Source organism: Pogoniulus pusillus, chromosome 33 (genome assembly GCF_015220805.1).
Source record: "Pogoniulus pusillus isolate bPogPus1 chromosome 33, bPogPus1.pri, whole genome shotgun sequence".
NCBI lineage: Eukaryota > Metazoa > Chordata > Aves > Piciformes > Lybiidae > Pogoniulus > Pogoniulus pusillus.
The window spans coordinates 25,021-45,632 of NC_087296.1; the positions used below are offsets into that span (position 1 = coordinate 25,021).

General features: G+C 40.5%; 1 long non-coding RNA gene across 1 annotated transcript; it reads right to left on the minus strand.

The window, feature by feature from the left end:
• Nucleotides 1-687: 687 nt before the first annotated feature.
• On the minus strand, nucleotides 688-15,418 carry LOC135189720 (uncharacterized). Its single transcript, XR_010308242.1, has 3 exons — nucleotides 15,251-15,418; nucleotides 2,152-2,205; nucleotides 688-815 (listed from the first exon to the last, which is right to left on the minus strand). It is a non-coding gene; the product is annotated as an uncharacterized LOC135189720 (long non-coding RNA).
• Nucleotides 15,419-20,612: the final 5,194 nt, after the last annotated feature.

The following is a 20,612-nucleotide window of genomic DNA, read 5'->3' on the forward strand; positions in this document are numbered from 1 at the left end:
TATGCTGTCAATGTCTTGGCATGGATCTGGCATACTTTGGGCTGTACTAATTGCTGCTCCCCAGAGCAGTTAAATAAAAAGCATTTGAATGAAAATGGTGCACATCTGCACCCAAAGTATGGAGCCTGCTCTCTTTAAGTACTCATTTTATACTGGTGGGTTTAGCTTTGTAAACAATCTTGTCTATATACAGCAGAAATGTGGATGTGGAATAACTGCAGATAAAAGCAGCTGCATTCATGTGAACAGCATGCCCTGCCTGCCCTAGGAGTGCCCATGTGAGAGATATGTGGACAGCTTCCTGGCCTTCTATTTGTAATTACACTATAACAAGTATTATAAAAATGTAATATGACAATACCACAACATATAAACAGGGAAGTTTATTTTCAAACCTAGGCAGTCAGTGACACATGATGCATAAATGAGCATAGGGGTTTGAATTCACCAGATAACATAAACTGGCTCCTGGGTTATTATTTTTCTTAAAGTAGTATTTGAAATCCCACTGTACTCAGCTTCAAAGTCAGATTGGTGCTGCTGCATAAGAGCACATTCCTTTCACCACTTCTGTATGAGTTCAGCCAATTTTGTTGAGGGCAAAGCTCTGACAACAACGAGCAGCAGTGTTCAGGTGATTTTATCTATACATTCATATCTTCACTAGAGCACATCACTACTTACTTGTCCGTCTCGTTGCTCAGATGCAATATCTTCTTTTCCCATTGTAGCATGGGAGAATACAGATACCAGGATTGCTGGACACAACTGTTTTTTAAATCAGGGACTTGAGCATGGAAATCCACAGTGTGCACCTGCAAGAATTATCATCATTCAGTGATTTACTCCCATGTTGACAGGCAAAGTGTGTGCTTTGTGCATGCATGTGTGCACAGGCACGTGTCTGTCTGTGACGATGGGTAGCTGATGGATTGCTGTTTGGGAACAACTGCTGAGGTGTGCTTGCACAGCCATCCTAGCTAAAGAGAGCAGTTTACATACTGCCTGCCTGTCCCAAATACATTGTCAAAGTGTCAAGCTCCATTTCTGTCTTTCTCTCTGTCCTTCCTACTCTCTGGTGCATGTAACTGACACCATGAAATGGATTTTTCTTCGATCTGAATTGCACCGATTTCTTAAATCCTGTTTGCCTGGAGGCAGAATGACAGCATGAATTCCTGCCCTTCCCACTTGTCTCTTAATGCAGTGCTCAGAATGACGTTAAGTGCCTAAGCGCGGCCAGATGCACTCCTCACTGTGAGCACCTCTTATCTTCATCTGATTTGCCTCTAATAGTTTTATTAAAACTTTACTATTTCTTCTGCCATTCAATACTTGACATTTTGTGTCCTGAGCCACAGCTCTGATCGCTTTGCTTATTGAAAGCTGAGCTTTTTCCGATCCAGCTGTATTGATTGAGTGTATGAAATGTTCACATACATGCACCCACCCCACCACCCTGCAAGCTGACATCATGCTGTTCCCAAACCTCCTGTAAACTTCTGGTTGTTTACTTAGATTATGTCACAAAGCAGCAGAGGTAAGAGGCAAAAAAGCTTCTGCTGGGCATTGGGTTGGTGCTGGGGATGAAGCAGGGATGCAGTTGTAGTTGCAAAGCCCCATGACCACTGAAACTTTGTCATGTAGACAGAGCTTTTGAATAAAATCCAGCAGAGGGACAAATGCTCTTACAGCAGATATAGGCACTGGATTCAAAATTGCAACTCAAACTCCTCTCCCTTTCCTCCAGTGAAAGGACAGCTGCATGGTCTGAAATCATTAAACATGTGGTTTGTTTCATTTTTTAACTCCAAGTTTCACTGGTGCCTAAAGTGCCCCTATTTTATGTGACTAGGCTGCACTAACTATGACATAGTTAAGGTTGAGTTGATGTCCAACAACAATCTGTAAGAGATATCTTTTCAGAGCATCCCTAAGACACAGTAGAGAGATTGCCCTGCACTAAAAGCACAGTTATGAAAACTTTTTTCTTTTGAGGAGAAAGAAAACTGCTCTCCTTTTCAGAAACTAACCTATGAAACATTTGCCAAGGAAGTGGGAGAACCTGCTCTGCTGCTCATGCCTTGTAACCAACATATTCTAGAAAAATACATTTAGTACTGTGCTACAAGTAATTTCATTGCTTCCTACCTTCTCTCTTAATGCTATGTCCTGGTGCAAAAAGTCTACCAAGATTCACTGGACCTAAGAGAAAGGAAGAACAAGAGAACATAATAGCCAGGCCACTTACTGGTCCTTGCTCCAATAACTGCTTATTTTGTGAGACATCATGGTGGGAGAATGTTAGAGACCATCTCATCAAGCAAAAGAACCAGGTGATGCTTTTGAGTAGTCGATTGAACTTTAAAGTTCTGTTAGTAAAATGTCAGAGGTCTACTGAATTCTGCCAAGTGTAAAGCAGAGGTTTAAGGAAGGTAATTTTGGCCTTTGGTGCTAATCTTTCACCTAAATCCCACTAAAATGACCAAATTATTATGTTGAGTTTTTTTGGTTGGTTGGGTTTGGCATTTTGAGCTTTGTTTGCATTTTTTGTTTGTTTGTTTTTACTCTTGTCCTGAGGCAGCCACAGAATTGTTGAGCAGCTGGATTTTTCAGAAGTACTTTGTCAATAACAGAAAGCCTATTCTGTCTGTGTTTATTTTGGGTCTCTATGGATTATCAATACTACCTTTTAGACACAGCAGTTCTCTGAGCTCTGTACAAAACATTGTGTACAATTCTGGTTGTCTCTGTAGTAACATAGCTACCAGGAGACTCAGGAGACAACCATGTCAGACTCATGAACATTTCAAAAATTGAAAAGCAGTGTGATCTGAGGAGCCTGCAGGAAACCTTGTCCTTGGATTCAGTTGATGTTACCATGTCAGCACAAATCACTTGAGGGAGGAGTGAATAACAATGCTCTTCTATTTCTAAACACTCCCCTGTACACTGGTTTAGTTTAGGCAGCACAGTTTGTTTTCACTCTCTGCATTGTTACACTGTTGGCATGTTACTTTCACTATTCACTTAAAAACAGAGACTATGAACCAGAGAACACAAACTCTACTAAGAGTGACAGATGGAACTTTTCCTCATGTGAAAAAACACAAAATAATGAATACATATGCAATTGCTTTTTCACTGTATGGCAGGAGAACGAATAGCTCTTGGTGCCTTCTGTAATACTACAACCTCGTGGAGGTTCTCACTAGCACAGATGAATTTAATTTCTTTGCATTATGAGATGTGAAAGTTGTCCCTTCTTTTAGGGAGTGGCAAGGGAAAAAATCCCATAGATGTTTAATTAAAAATACAAGAAGTTTATTTTTTAGACCAAAATGAGAAATGCCATAATGAAACAAGTATCCTAGGAAGGAAACACAACTTGTTTTGAGCAGACAAGTTCTACTCTTTGACAGCTGTATTCAGTGCCAGTGATTGTCTAGGTAGCTGAAGGACTTGTTAAACATTTCTCTGCATCTCTTTAGAGCTGTTCTCTGTATTGATTTACAAAACCTACGGGAGAATAAAAACAGGCAGGGATTGTTTGTGTAGCTAATGGCAATTGTAAGACACACATTCTGTGTTATTCTCTCAGGAAACTGGGATCTTATTTATTTTAATTCTGAAGATTGAACTTTTAAGAGACTTCAATCAACAGCAATGTATGTTTGTTTTATACCAGAGCTGTGCTACCCTGTTTTTAATAAAATGCTTCCATCCATAAGTCTGCATGATTCTTCAATAGCAGAATTTTTGGCTAATTTTAATACTGTTTTACTTTCTTGCTAGAATGTCTACTTCATATAAGCATGGAATCTCTAAGGCTGGAAAAGACCTTTAAAGATCATTGAGTCCAACCATAACCCAACTACCATGACCACTAAGATATGTCCTGAAGTACCATATCTACATACTTGAACACCTCCAGGGATGGTGGCTCCACCACCTCTCTGGGCATCCTGTTCCAACACCTCACCACTCTCTCAGCAAAAAAGTTCATCCTGATGCCCAATCTAAACCTCCCCAGCACAACTTAAGTCTATTTCCTCTTGTTCTATTGCCAGCTACTTGGGAGAAGAGACCAACACTAGCCTCACAATAATCTCCTTTCAGGCAGTTGCAGAGAGCAATAAGATCTCCTCTCAACCTTCTCTTCTCCAGACTACACAACTGCAGCTCCCTCAATCACTCCTCTTACGACACCCTTCAAAGCCCTTACCAGCCTTCTTTGCCAGTAATACAATACCTGCCTTGCTGACCTAACTCCTCTAGGCTTAGCTCTGATCAGTAGGACAGGCATCACAAGCATGACCTGATTTTGAAACTGGACCTTAACACTGTGTAGCTCATCTGATCTGCAGCTAAGGCTAAAATACTTGCAAATACTCAGGTACGTAAAGTAGGAGATAGTCTGGCTGACTCTTGAGTCCCTCTGTGCCTGTGTTTCTTGTCAATTACCCAGGAGTTTGTCCATGTTCTCTGTGTGTATCATCTGAATCACCCTTGTGATGAATGCAGTTCCTCCAAGATATTGTGCAGAGAAGATAGCAGGCTGGGAGATGCAAAGGTTTCTCTAACCAACTGGTTTGTAAGTCATTCACTGTATCAATTTACTTAAGTAGAAATCTGGAAGAGACAGTCCCACTCTCGCTTCCTCCAGCCTTCTTTTTGAAACCTACTGTAGTGATGGGATTTTTGAACATGGAAATCAAATTTCAGGAAAGCCTGGTAATAATTTCATGTTGATTCTTGTTGGTTCTTACTCTATTTGATAATCAAAGAGAAAATATTTGTCATATAATCCATGAATAAAATATTCCTTTTAGAAGGCACTAATATTTATGGCTATTCGTCTCAGACATTAGATGCAAAATTTAGCTGAGATGTCAGAACAACAGTGAATTCATGTGTAAGTAAGACAATTGTGGTGTTTCCATGCTGCATCTGGTAACTTCTTGTTTAAGAAGAAGTAGAAACATTGTATGTGACAATGTGATCACTATGGCAGGCACTCTGAAGCTCAAAATCTGACACGGCATGAAAACTGTCCAAAGTACTCTTTATGTTTGCTCCTAAACCAGACATGACTTAAAAGACAGGTTCATATTTAGAACCAGCTATCTAGTTGGCAGCTCAGAAAGTTCTCTGAAAAGTGGTGTATTTATTAATATCAGACCCTTTCAAATGTCTGCATTTCTGTGATATCAGCTTATTGAAAGGAAGAAAGGAAGAAAGGAAGAAAGGAAGAAAGGAAGAAAGGAAGAAAGGAAGAAAGGAAGAAAGGAAGAAAGGAAGAAAGGAAGAAAGGAAGAAAGGAAGAAAGGAAGAAAGGAAGAAGAAGAAAAGAAGGAAGAAGGAAGAAAGGAAGAAAGGAAGAAAGGAAGAAAGGAAGAAAGGAAGAAAGGAAGAAAGGAAGAAAGGAAGAAAGGAAGAAAGGAAGAAAGGAAGAAAGGAAGAAAGGAAGAAAGGAAGAAAGGAAGAAAGGAAGAAAAGGATTTTACAGGCATTTTTTTTTTCCTGAGCCTTATAAGGAAGGCCTAGGACTGCACCAAACTCAGCTCTCTGTCTGGACCTTGGCCTCACAAGCAAATGTGTGCACCGTCGGTAAGAGCAATTTCTCCTACTGGCAGAGGTGAAATATTGGCATACATTCTGATAGACTTTGTTACAGGGCTGGAGAGGGGCAGCTGATGACTTCTTACTTAAATCACCCTAACAAAATTCAGCAGGAGTTGTTTTCCTGAGTCCCAAAATGCTGAAGTGAAATGTTTTGGCCAGCAGCCCATTACAGATCATTTGAGGTGCTGAGAAGAAAATTATGGTCTCCTCACTCTTAAACTTACACTCTGCAGTGTAAAATATCCTCTATAAACTGAATGCTGCTTTCTTTAGACTGAGCTGAGAAAATCCACACACTCCAGCCTCCATCAATTATTCTAATTGAAGCAGCAGTTTTAGCCTAGCTACCCATTCATGGCTGCTGAGCAATTGTTGGAAAAAATCAGCCCTCAAGCTGGGGAAACCTTACTTAATTAAAAATATAAAGAGAGAGAGCGAGAGAGAGCAGGTTAAAGAAAGCCTTTAGAGACATCTGAAGGTAAATCTCTGAGAAGAATAAACCAGGCTGTATCTGTAGAGCCATCATGCTGTTAAACGAACTAAATAATGTGCTGGAAGAGGCTTACAGAAAGTCCAGGAGTCCTTTGTGATAAATTCTGTCACCTAATTGAAGACAGATTTGGGGCAGTTTTCTTTCCTCTGACCAAAAGCAGTCAAAACTGTTTATTGTTATAATTTTCTCTGCCTGAAAGGACTGATCCTCAAGAAGAGGAGTGCTATAAGGGGTATTGTTTAGTGTAATTCCCTCCGTTGAAGCAAAGCACATCATGTCAAGTGACAGAGGTAAAATGCACCTACAACAACTTAAAGCATGTACTATCTTAACATTATCTACATTGAAAATCATCCAGATTACTTCTCCTTGATCAGTGACTAAGCATGTCACAGCTGCACAGTTCTTCACTGTGTTTGGATTAGGTTTGAGGGTAGTCTTTCTTTCTCAAGGATACTGCAAATTAATGCTTCTTCTTGTTTTTTGTATTCTCAATCTGGATGTTCTGCCAGGTAACATATGTGCTGAGATATGGATTTTTTAGGAGCTCTAAAATAATCAGATGATGTTTCAGACCAGGTCTCCAAAGCAGAGAAACAACTCTACTTTGGCACACAGTCTAGTTTTTCTGATGCAGTGAATATATATATGCATTTGTTTTTCGGATTTGTTAAATTATTGTGTAACCCACCCTACCAAATTATTTAAATAGCCTTTTCGTTTTGGTACAGGTTTCAGTTTTACACTTTTTTCATTGGATCTTAGCAAAGTACAGAATTGTGCCTTCAGCACAGCTAGCTGCAAGAACCCATGTGACAGTGCATTGCCTCATGGGACTCAGAAAGATGCTTCATTCCTTACTGTGTTATCTCTCAAAGAAGCTTGATTGCACTAGGAGGAAAATAATTGATACACATTTTTAGATCACAGCAGTATATTCATATTTTGCTGCTGAGCCAATTGACTGGTATAGATAGAGGTTAGTTTCTGACCCTTAATCAGTCATTTGTTACAGATAGCAATCAATTGCACTTTCCCAAGAATAAGGCATTTTGCTCTTCTTGGCTCTGACAGAACTGTGTGAAGTTGCCACGTTTACTACTGGAAGAAGTCTCACTGAGTCCTCACAGGAGACTGACAGATAAACTCTGATCAATTTTCAGGATATGAAACTCATGTACTTACTTTGGGTTCTGCTTCAATGACTCAGACATTCATTCAGATCTTAGGTGTAAGAAAACTCATATAGGGTATTCTTTTTCAGTCACAATTATATTATTTCCAGGTCAGTTAATTACCCAGCATTGGATGCTGTAGCTTGCTATTATTAGAAAGATTAGCATCGTGCTTTTGATCATGATCAAAAGCAATCAGCAACCACCTTTACTGATGTTCTATCTGTCTTCCTGTCCAGCACTTTGCACAAAAAATTCCCTTTCTGCCATCACCTTTCCTCTTCCCACTTCCCTCTCTCCTCTTCCTCCACTGCACTGCCTACAACTCTGCATCAAATGAAGTTTTTTGTATATGAGAGTCATTCAAGTCAGTGTTTAAAATAAACTTTTTATGTAAATCAGCAGTGGTCAATAAGATCATTTTCTTGGAGCCCCTGTTACAACTAGAATGCCGCCTCTAGATTCATTTGCACACCGCAATGCCAAACACTGCAGAAATACAACTGACCTGCAGTGATAAACAAAGGCTGTTACGAGTCAATAACTTGATGATGTTAGGGATATTACAGATATCCACACCTGAAGTACCACTCCTTGTTATGGGACATCTCCTTGGCAGCACTGTTGCCAAGAATACATACCAGAGGATACAAAATATTCACTATGTTGGATTCCTGGGGGATTGCAAAAGAAATAGGAGGTAAGGCTTAATCTCGAAGGCATTTCCTCCTGAAAGAGCTGTCCCAGTGTCTGAGAAAGTAAAGAGATTGTGAAATTATCAAGAATGAGCTAATGGAGTCATGGCATTGGTAGTGTCAAAATAGGTTATATCAGTATGAGTCTTAATGGAACACCTTCTTGAAGATGGTCTTCTTTAAGTCTGTATTAATGATGCAGTTGGTTTTTAATGAGTGGACTAAGTTTGCTGATGATGTAAAACTGAAAGCTCTCACTAATTAAAGAAAACTTCATGCTGAAAGATCTGATTGATTTTGCAGAATGGGGAAATAAGAAAGGCAAGAAACATGAGAACAGATAGGAAGACCTTCTGTTAAGGACTGGAAGTGAGTGAAGAGTCATGACTGTTGAAGTATTAATAGGGCATAATGCTAATATATGCAAATATGATATTTGAATGCACCTGGAGGGTCTTTCCAGCAGATATGAAGCAAGTATTTGACCCCTTCTCCTCCTGCCCACCACTTTACTGTGCTTTTCCATTTTAAAAAAGATAGATTCAAAACGAAACAAGTAAAAAAATGCATAATGTCTGTAAGTAAATCCTAATGTTAAATACTAAAGTGATAAAGTTTTTTAAGAGATAATGTTGTCACAGAAATATATGTATGTCAATTGATTATGCACACGTAGGCTGGAAAACAGTAGAATGTGCCTTTAAAGGAGAAGGTTCTTCATTTTCATAAACAAGCAGTGGAAACAGAAACCTAATCACTTCCAGAGTTTGTAAAGACTACCACTTTTGGCTGCTTGTCATATCAAGACATTGGATTGAATGACCTGGGAAATGCCTTCTTACCGCTCTGGACTTGTACAGTATGTAGCATTAAACACTAGTTTTGAAGGGGCAGTGATAAGCCATAGTCTTCTAGCAAAAATTCTCTGTGCAATGAGAATAAAGTCTGGATTTCTCAGAGTCAGAAGTTCCTTGGCATCAGCAGTCAATGATATAATGAATTTCCCCAAGGTCTACAACCTGAATCAATTATCCTAAATTCTTAGCCACTGGGTATTTTGGATAAGATTGTTTCACTTGATAGGAAAATTAAAAAAAAAAAATAAAAAACCAAACCCAAATCTTCACAGTTGTTTTGGTGTCTGCACAGATGTACAACACAGCACCTGCACTCCAGAGTTTTGGACCTGCACAGAAAAGCAGTAACAGAAACAGCTTTTATTTTCTCCGTATCTTTTGGACCAAACAATCTCTGGTAACACCTAAACATGTTGCCCTTTTCCTTTTGCCTAATGTTGTTTGTTTTTTTTTCACCCTTGCCATTAAAAATCAAACTCAAATGGTTATTTCTAGCTCAGCTGCTATCGATATGACTCTTTCAGAGAAAAAAAAAAGCCCTTCTTTATTTACATCTGGGGACCCAGTGGAATTTTGCCTTTTAGTACAAATAGGGTAGGTCCTGTTTTGAAGATCTATTTTACTTCAGCTGAAGTCAGTTTGGACTGTGGGTGTTTGGAGGCTTTGTCAAATCAAGTTCTTGTGCAGAAGTTCTCTAATGATGGTGAGTCAGAAGAGAACTCATACCACACTCCCACATCTGCATCAGTTCTCTGCTTCTGTCAGCAGGACATAGAATACATTTTTTTTCCACTGGCTCCAAACATAACTGATTATAGAGTAGATCTGCTAAACGAAGGTGCATTTTTACACAACACCTTTTCAGAACTGAATAAAGGCCAAAATCTATTTGACTTACATTGCCTGAAATTAATTCAAAGGAGATAATTCAGGGCAGAATTCAGCCCCAAGCTTCCATAAGACTACAATTACAGATGGCTTTTTAAGAAACAAAAGAGCTCTCTACAAAGCTCATCATACATCTTACAAATCTGTTCCAAAAGGAACCCAAATGTAATTAATGTTAGACATTAAATAGCTGTTGCAGAGGAATCAGTAAAATCATAACTCCATCATAACTGAGCTAAAAGAAATTAACTAACTTGAGATGATGGAAAGCTCTGCATACAGCTGGGTACATTTCATGGACTGCTTCCAACTACAGAAAGCTTCACAAATAATGTTAGTGAAGTTTTGTAAAAAAAATATACTGAGGAGATATGATGGTCAACAAATACCTAACAGAAGCCTCCAAATTTCCTCATTTGAGTGGATCGTTCAGCCCAAACGGACCTTTCTAAAACTAGCTAATTACTGAGACATAAAGGATGGATATGCTCCTCATTTTCTGAGAACTCTTTCTGCACCCAGCACATACAAACACTCACATTGCAGTGGCTTGAATCCAGGTTGTGAACTACATATAACAGAGAGAAATTTCTCTAAAACCATTACAGTCACATTTTCATTATTGGTTTGCAGCACAGTACCCCTATGACTGATAATTTTGGCACATAACAGTAATGCAGTGAGATTGGTTCAAAATTAATTTATACTGGGCAACCTCAATTAATCAGCACAACTCTAGAACTAGATGTTCCATACTGTAGTGCAGTGTTACAGAGCACAGCTACACTGATTTTATCTTCACTACCTTCTCTATGTAGCACCTGGCTGCATGTGGTATTTATGACCAAATGCAATTCTGAATCTTTATAGAGTTAGCAACTGGACAAGAAGAAAACATTAGTAAGATCTCTTGCCCTTGGAAGATAACCATGTGGAAGAAAAATGTTACAAAGTTTTGGATGGTTTTCTAAACTCAGTGCTGTTTGGAAACACTTGATAGTTTTTCAACCAAAAGAGGACAGGTGTCGGGGGAAAAGAGGAGACCCGTTACGGCACTTGTGCCATATTTTGCAGAAGTGTATCATCACAGTATCTTAACCCAAAGTCATGTTCTTATCCAGCGTCTGCCACTGTGCATATATTCATCAATTCCAAAGTCAGAGGCAATGTCTTCAAACAGTCTGACCTCCGTGAAACACAAGATGTAGGATGGCCTGAATGCAGTGTAACCTATTCAGTAATCCCAGCTATGGAGAACCCACTATTAACTTTTGCTATTTTTCCTACTCAGAAAGCATCCATAGCTTCCTTCGGTGTGTTTCTCTCATTTTAACATCTTTTCCTTTGATCTTGCCAGTAATTTTGGTTTAGTTTCAAATATTTGCTTTCCTTCTGTGTAAGTGCTTTACGTTGCTGAATCACCTTGATAAATTTAACTAGATTAAATGAGACTAAGCTACTGGAGGTATACACTGTTTGGGTTTGTTTCCCAACAGCATAATCCCAAGGATCACAATGTAACCTCTCCAAGTCATTCCTATGTCTATAGCATCAGATCTGAGTATGGCACTGTAAAGAAGTAATATTTCTATACAAGTACTCCTAAAATAACACCACTCTTTGTGTTATCTGAGCTTTGCAGTCAAGGCCTCTCAGAACAGAAACGTTTTCCTCTTTTATTGGAAATAACATATTTTTATGCTAGGCCTATGGCTTTATCTGAGCCATATGTAAATCCATTTTTTGCTTACATCTAGCTTGCTAGTTTTGATCACTTTGCATCAAAGACTCCACTTTTTATTATTCACTATACTCACAATATTTTTCATCTGCAACTTTTATCTGTACCATCCTGTATTTTCTTCCAAGCATTGAAAAAGAATATTAAACATAGTAGGCTCAAATACCAAGCCTTGTGGAGCTCATAGACAAGTGTCTGAAGAAGGAGGATTCTTCATTTACAGTAAGATTTTAAGAGTTGCCAGGTTTTAATCAATTCAATATGTACCATGTTGATTATATTTCTTGACCAACATGCCTCGTGCTACCAAACAAAATGCCTTGTAGAAGACTGGCCATGTTCCACCAGTTTTATTACCTTTATAAGCAAACTAGGAATGCAAGATCATCAGTTTTATTATTTTGCCTAAGATCATTATCAGACTGACAAATTACATGGCTATATCAGTACTTGTGTTATTATTCAAATGTATCTGTTTCCATCTGGCTTTAGACCAGTACTAGACCAGAAATTTCTTCTCAAAAAAAAAATAACAGGTGACACCTTTTTAAAGCATTACTCCCAGTCTTACCAAAGGAAAATATGCGATAACAGGAATACACTTGAACTGATTTTTCTGAGAGTCACTACTTTGCGAAGATAAAATCTGAGTCTAGCATGAATTGTTTACACGAGTTATTCTGTGACTCCTGCCATCCTTCCTTTAAGTTCACATTCTGATACTCTTATTTGTTATGAGTACTTTATTTTCATGCGGTAGTCAACACAATTTGGAAACTGTAAAATATGACCATACTCACATGCTCTGTATGTACTGGAAGCTGCCAATGTGCTGCCCATCCACAGGAAGGGCTACAAGGAGAAACTGGACAATTCCAGACCTGTCAGGCTGACCTCAGTGCCAGGAAAGGTCATGGAACAGGTCGTCTTGAGTGCCATCACAAAGCACCTACAGGATGGCCAAGGGATCAGGCCCAGACAGCATGGGTTTAGGAAGGGCAGGTCCTGCCTGACCAACCTGATCTCTTTTTTTATGATCAGGTTACCTGCCTGGTGCATGTGGGGCAGGCTGAGGGAGCTGGGTTTAGCCCAGAGAAGAGGAGGCTCAGGACAGACCTCATTGTTGTCTACAGCTACCTGAAGGGAGGTTGTAACCAGGTGGGCTTGATCTCTTCTGCCAGGCAAGCAGCAACAGAACAAGGGGACACAGTCTCAAGTTGTGCCAGGGGAGGTCTAGGCTGGATGTTAGGAGGAAGTTCCTTGCAGAAAGAGTGATTGGCATCGGAATGGGCTGCCTGGGGAGGTGGTGGAGTCCCCGTCCCTGGAGGTGTTCAAGAAAAGACTGGATGAGGCACTTAGTGCCATGGTCTAGTTGACTGGATAGGGCTGGGTGCTAGGTTGGACTGGATGAGCTTGAAGGTCTCTTCCAACCTGGTTGATTCTATAAATTACTAGCATCATGCTTCTCCCTCATCAACTACTATTCTGCGATGTCTGGTGGACAAGTTAAATGGCAGAGCAGATGAACACAAGTTTTTCTTAATTCTTCCCCAAAGAGCTACAGGTTGCCTGGATAGTCACACTATTTTGAAATGGAAAGGTAGAAACTTGAGGTTTCATTACTGTTTTGAAGGAACTTACTAGAGAAATGAAGAAAGTGTTTTGAAGGAACGTATCAGAAATGAGTGGGAGAAATATCCCTCTCTCAGGATGGAAAAATAAGGGACTTCAAAAAAGCATAATGGAAGTAAGTAATAGTTTCTCTTTATCTGTCCTTTTCATTCTTCCATCTGTCTACAACATCCTTCTTTTCACAACTCCACAAGCACATTCAGTAATTCATCCAGCCACCTCATTTTGACTCTGTCACTCCAAGCATTTCACCTTTGCAGCTCACTTTTTCACTTTCATCTCATTTTTTCCCTGCCTAGTGTATTAGAAATCTTACCCTGCTAATACCCGTTTGAGAATAAAACCTTAATGTCTATCCCATCTGAGATTACAGTCACCCTATTATAAAAGTGACTCTATCTCCTAAGAAAGAGAATTGGAACAAAAGCACCTTCTTCTACTCACCACTAAAAACTATGCTGCTGCATTTTGTCTGGGAATATGAGCAGATGCAATTGTAATAGAGTTTTGCTACCATGGTGTAATTTTTGTCACCCTTTCAAGGCAGGTCTTTTATACACTTCAAAAGCAGGAGATATGGACTGCAGCCTCATAGTCAGAGCAAATGAGTGAAAGGAAGAATGAAGTTAGTGTCTGTTCATGTCAAAAACGGCTCTCACAGTCCCATTAATTTAACTTTTAAATCTGTGGTAGGAGGGTTACGTGAGACAGTGTGTCCTAAAATTATTTTAAAAGGATGAGACAGCACATGACTGAAATTCTTGAGCAGAGCTCTGTGTAGCATTAAATCCTGCCTCAGACCAGACCTGTAAGAGCTGGGCACGGCTGTCCCCAGCTCCAGGATGACTCTGGGCACTTTTTTTTTTTGCATTCCTAAACTCCTGATGCATGACGTTGGAGTACCTACAGATATGACTCAGTGCCTGGATGGTGTAACCACAGAGATGCCACTATCAGCCCCTCCGTTCTGTGGAGGTTATGCTCAGGGACTCTGCTGGAGGCCACTCCAACTTGACTGATCTCTTCTCATTGCTCCTCCAGATGCCATGGGACTCTTCTGGGGCACAGACAGTGACTCAGCTCATTTTGAAGAAGTTTTGGTGATGTTTGAATTAATCACTACCCAAAAGATTTGGGCATCTGTTGGGGGGATTAATTTCTTACATTCAGTGTTTATATGTAAATATCCAGTAAAAGAGGATCATCTCGTTGTAGCATGGTATTAAACCTGGAGCAGAGTCAACAAGAAGGTTAATGAGCATGCTGACTGCCATTGCCAGCTGCAGCCAGAATGCCCTCTGCTAAGCAGAGATTTCTTTTGAGAGCATTTTTAAGAAAACAAAGGAATTAAAATCTAGGCATGACACAGGTTCAAGGAGCAGACTTACTGGACAAAAGCAACACATCCACCCCAATGCAGCTCATGTTTGTCACATTATTCAGACTGGATGATCATGCTGAACATGTGCTACCAAATGGGGCTCCTCACTTGGCAAACGTGGAGGGAGAGCACTTTGCCAACTACTGTGGATCTAGTCAATGTGAGACAGCGAACTTCAGTCCTGTCAAAGCACGGCACTTTACATAAAATACCTAGAGAGGTTTTTATGCCCATTCCCTATAGACAGTGGCTTGTGAGGGATGTTTGAGGATCACTATTTTAAAGTCTGGTATTTTAAATTATGATTTGCTTAGGTTTCAACATCTAATACTTCATGCCTTTAATTCACCTCAACCAAGCTGTCAATACAATCCCGGTCTCCGCAGCGCGTTGATGCTGACAGCAGCCTTTCCTACTTTGTCAGGACTCTGTTAACCCTCTGCAAAGATCTGAGGCCCAGAATCTCAACTGATAGGGTTTTTGAGAGTGCGTTGTAAATGGGGCTAGTTGAAATCTGAGTTTGGGGTAAAATGCAATGAGGCAGATTTAAACGTTACGAAGTATTTCTTAATACACACAAAATAACTCCCCCAAACTTATTTACAACTCTCCACACAAGTTCTTGGATAGTTAGCAGAACTATTGCACAGAATGTCTATGCACAATGGAATTTTGAAAGACTTCAGAAAACGTCTTTGAAAGAGAGTCCGGCGGCTTAATTAAAATCCTTTAGCAACTTGAACAAAGAATGGAGAATACTCACTAGTCCTAATGTCCGTAGCCCAAAAGCATAGGCAGGAAAATATCCAACAGAAGTCCTGTGGCGAATTCCACGTGGGCCGCGCAGTGAAATCAGCTGCGCGCTGAGGCGGCTGAGGCGGCTTGAGGCGGCTGAGGCGGCTGAGGCGGCTTGAGGCGGCTGAGGCGGCTTGAGGCGGCTGAGGCGGCTTGAGGCGGCTTGAGGCGGCTGAGGCGGCTTGAGGCAGGCAGAGCAGCGCGGCATGAACGAGCACGCAAAACGCCTTATCACCCTGTTCACCCCTTTTATAGGGGAATGACCGAGGCTAACGGTCTCATTGGCCACACAATCACCCAAGTAGACACAGAAATGGAAGGACCCACAGGCTGTTGTCTTCCATAGAACGGGGGCGCATACGCCTACCCGGGGGCGCATACGCCTACCCGGGGGCGCGGTCCCCATGAAACCCTCTCAGGCAGAGACTAAGCTGCCTGGGATTCTTTTGTCCTGTTGTCCCGCCTCTGGCTGCAGTGCAGACAGGCAGGTCAGTAAGACAAGACATGCGTAAGCCCATTTTTATGCCCTTTAGGACTATTCACCATGGAGTGGAGGCTATCCTAAAAAAAACCAAACAAACAAAACCAAAACCAGCACTGAAGATGAAAAAGGAAGCAAAGTGCCTGGCTGAAACCAGACTATGTAGAGCTGCAATACTGGGTCTCGCCAAACTTCATTCCTGTGTAGAGGCCTAAGTTCTGAAAATGTGCTCCTTGAGAAGCCTGACTGGCCAAACAGCTGCTGCCTCAGATAATAACAGACAGCAGATATCGCTGTCTGGGTGGATGCATAAACAAATAAATAAACCACTGCAAACACTGCCATAAGGGGGGCACCTGTTACCTCCTTACCTCCTGTTTGTGGAGTGAAAATACAGCTTTGCAGCACGTGCCCAAAAGCTTTCTTCTTTTCTATCCTCTCACTGAGGCTTTAATCAGATTCAACATTAACTTTCCAATATAGCATTTTTTCCCTTCCCTTCCCTTCCCTTCCCTTCCCTTCCCTTCCCTTCCCTTCCCTTCCCTTCCCTTCCCTTCCCTTCCCTTCCCTTCCCTTCCCTTCCCTTCCCTTCCCTTCCCTTCCCTTCCCTTCCCTTCCCTTCCCTTCCCTTCCCTTCCCTTCCCTTCCCTTCCCTTCCCTTCCCTTCCCTTCCCTTCCCTTCCCTTCCCTTCCCTTCCCTTCCCTTCCCTTCCCTTCCCTTCCTTTCCCTTCCCTTCCCTTCCCTTCCCTTCCCTTCCCTTCCCTTCCCTTCCCTTCCCTTCCCTTCCCTTCCCTTCCCTTCCCTTCCCTTCCCTTTCCGCTTTTGTGTATCCAGTCCTTGTGTAGCATTGCCTGCACATAACTTCTACCTGTTTCTTGTATTTTATTCAATGTAAATTGCTACTTCCATAGGGAGCCATAAGCTTTTCATTTTACATCATGAGATGTTCACAATTACACTCTATAGAGATGCTTCATATCACTATCTTCCTTATAAGCAAAGAGAAGAGCTCCTCCGCAGTAAATGTGTTTTGGGGATTGGACTGGGATTCTTGCATTTTCATCTTTTCCCCATAGTTTTAAAGACATACAGCAATAGAAAAAATTCCTGGCCAGTATCACAGACAAATATCTTGGCCTATAAATTTATTTTAAACCCCCTTGTCCTTAGTAGAGCATTGTCTTAACTTTTGCTTTAATTCTGAAAGGAAAACTAGACTCAGTGATGTGTCAGTCTTAATAACGTCTGTCTCTCACCCACATAAACGCAGCCACTTGGTATCTCTACTAGCAGATTACAAGATTCAACCTATTCCGATCGTCTAAGAAGTGACTGCAAAAAAATGTGGAGCCTCTCACTGTATGCAGAGCATGTTCACACACTGTGAGCCAGCAACTGGTCACTAGGCTTTAAGTTCAAGAGAATGTCAAAACCCAGTAATTTCTTGTGGCTTTTTATTCAAAACTCTCTTTATTTTTCAGTGTTTCCTACTGGCCTGAGCCCTTTTGTTGTTCACTGAAGTGCCCTGCTTGACATAAGATGTGCCATTTTGGGTTTCTTTCATGACTACTATGCCACAATATCTTTTCTAATACCTTTTGTTTTCTTGTCTGATGTTTACCTACATAACCCCACATTTGCTGCCCAGGAGTCCAATTCAATTTTAACTCCAGTGTTGTCTTTATCTGTTGTTTATCATTTCTGTGCAGTAAGTTCAGGTCTGTATGGAATACCACATTCTTGATTTTAAATGAGTTAAATGTGTGAATTAAATATGAAAATGATCATAATCCATTTGCATGTGTTCACTGGGTTATGTTTTCAACTGGAAAATCTTCTCTTTGTTGTTCTATTTCACTGTTTCTGCTTTTGCTCTGTTGAACTGTGCTTTGGGTTTCTGAAGCAAGTACTAAAAGCAATACAGCTGGGCTGCATTGCTGACCTGAAGACCTGAGTATTCTGTGTTGCTACCACAGTGAAGCAAGCCTCGTCTTTTAGGCACCTTGTTTTGTCATCGATTGTGCAAACGCGCTGAGCTCCACCACACCATACTGGCAAGCTTCCGGTGACAGCTGCGGTGCGGCAAGCAGGGCTGAATATACGGAACAGCAGTTTTGGAAACTTCTGTGCCCAACTCAGATGTGATTTCAGCCTCTCTGAGCAGCACGGTGAACTGCTGCAACTTTTTCCAGGTTCCTGGTGTCTTTTGTTTACTTTCATTTTGACAACGTGTCCGTATTTTTCCACTGTAACTCAAGTTAGCACTTTCACAGAGTGCCATGGACTCAAAAACGATTTCTCCTTGTAGTGTGGTGTGTCACAGAATCATAGAATGCCTCAGGTTGGAAGGGACCTCAGAGATCATATACTCCAACCTTCCTGCTGTGGGCAGGGATGCCTCTCAACATGTCATAGTAGCTCTTATGTCCATCTTATGTCTAGCTCACTGCTTTGCTGTCCCTAAATGTGCTAAAAGCCTGCTTCAGAAAGAGAAATTTTGTGAACTATGGGGGGGAAAAAAAAAGAGAGAGAAAAGAAATTCAGACATTTAGGGCAAAACAAAAAACCAAGTGAAAAACATGACAAGTAAATTATAGGTTAGTTTTCACACACCTTCAAACCAGACAACATATACGTAATGGATTTTAGTGGTTCATGAAAAGCATCTTTAAAGAATGGCATGTATCAAACAAAGCAAGAAAAATTCATACAAACATGCCTAAAGTTGTGAGACTGAGTGAACCGGTGAGGACAAAAAGTTAAACATAATAGGCAAACACGGCATTTGGGTCTGAAGATGATGCAGTGTATTTTATCAAGCATAAAGAATGCATCTGAAAGAATGCAGCTTTCTATCCAATCAGGAAAAATTGTCTGAGCATGTAACTTTAATGTAATCAGTCAACAAAACCAGAGCAATAAAAATGACTGCTTCCCAGCAGGTGGCACTGAAGTTAATTTGCCCCAAAACCCTTCAGCATCTTTCTGCAACCTTCACAAGGACTTCTAGACTTTGATACTGGAAGGCACTCTCTTCATTCAAGAAGGTCCCTGTCCAAGATCTCAAGGAATGATAGAATGAAACAGAAGCCAGCAGGAAAATTTCAAGTATCACAAGAACCTGTCACTTGACACTCTCTGGCTAAAAAGAAGGAGCCTTTCTCGTGAACATTGAGGTAAGAAAGCATGCAATATTACAGCAACTTAGCTGTGTCACTGCTGCTTCGCAAGTCACACGTCATGTTCTGCTGCCTAGGACTGCTCAGAATTTGAGGTTTTTCACTGGTTAATCAATTTAATTTAATTTTTTGCAATTCAGACTAACATTCACCTCTTCTATTTTCAAAATCACAGCAAAATATTTTGAACATGCCTGCTGACAAAGCCTCTTTAGTATAGTTAGGGTCAGATAGATGATGCATTCCTCTGCAAGCACAGCATGATAGATGGATGCTGTACAGGCTCACCAGCCATCCTGATTTGAATGCAATGATCCTACTCTCATTCTGAAACTCCCGCATTATGCCAGGGATTGTGATTGTTCTGAGGCTCCTAATCCCTAGGAGAGGCATGCAGAAAAATATCTAAAAGTGCTACAGTGAGGCTAATTTGCAAAGAACAGCTGGAGGGACTAGACATCAACAACAAAACAGGGAAAAGACAATCCCATAGGCCTTTTAAGGATAACTGAATGACAGCCTCTGTTCCTAGCATTCCTGGGTCTTGATAGTTCCTTCTTCCTTTTCTTTTACTGTGTCACTGCAAATATTAACTCTCTCTTTAATAACACAAAAGAGATGTGTACTTTACTATGTTTTCTAAATTACCTCCAACATTTGCCTACTGCATCCTTGAAAATCTACTGGCTGCTAAAGAATTCTGTTAGCTGACACAATCTGTTGTAACAAAATTCTGTTGTTTTTCTTTGTGCTTGTTTAAATTTTAACGTATTTGTTTTAAACAATGAGCTGTGTGGCTGTCCAGTAAATGAAATGGTTTACATATTAAGAACAATTTACAAAATACTGTTCAGTACTGCATGCATTAGTTCATTAATAATGGATTTCCATGTGATGCTTCATTATTTAATGGAAGAAATCTAGCCAGTTCCTTCTCTAATTATGACTTGATTGTATTCTGTTTTTTACAATAGACTTTTCTAAGCTGGAATTAAACACAAATATCTCACTTCAGTGTCAGATCCCCTGAAAATGTCTATCTAACTGGTACAGCAGGACTGCTGTTTGTGTGTTCACATGAGAAGCTGAAAGCAGCCCAGCAGAGAAATTATTAATTTGGGAGCCTATGCTGTGAAAAGTAAGCAGGCGTACTGGAAAAGAATACTATTTAAATCATAAAACTAGTCAGTGAAAACCATCTTTTTTTCAAGTTACTTTGCAGGGGGTAGGGGGGATAATTAAAAACCCTACACAGAATTAGCTTAATTGACAGAGAAATTTAACATGCAACTGTTTGGAAAAAGAATAGCTAAGGCTAGCTTCAAAGACAATGCAAATAATTGCACACATATTTTGACCAAAATTCTCTGCTAGAAACTACTAAAATTGCAAATCAGAGTTTCTTGAAACTGAAGAAATTACAGAAATAAGGTTTCCTGTGGAAGCCTGTGTATATATTATTCAAAGAGTTTTCCTGAAGGACCCTGCCTCATGAGCCTCCTCACTGTAGGCTCAAGCGGGGATTCAGATATGCAGCATGGTGCAGTCTAACACTTTAAAAAGAATTAGGTAGTCACTACAGAAAGTAGTTTTCCTCTTCACATAAAGATGGACAGAAATATTCAGGTGGCAGCAATTTCTTGCATGGTGAAGGAAGAGCCAGCAGTTT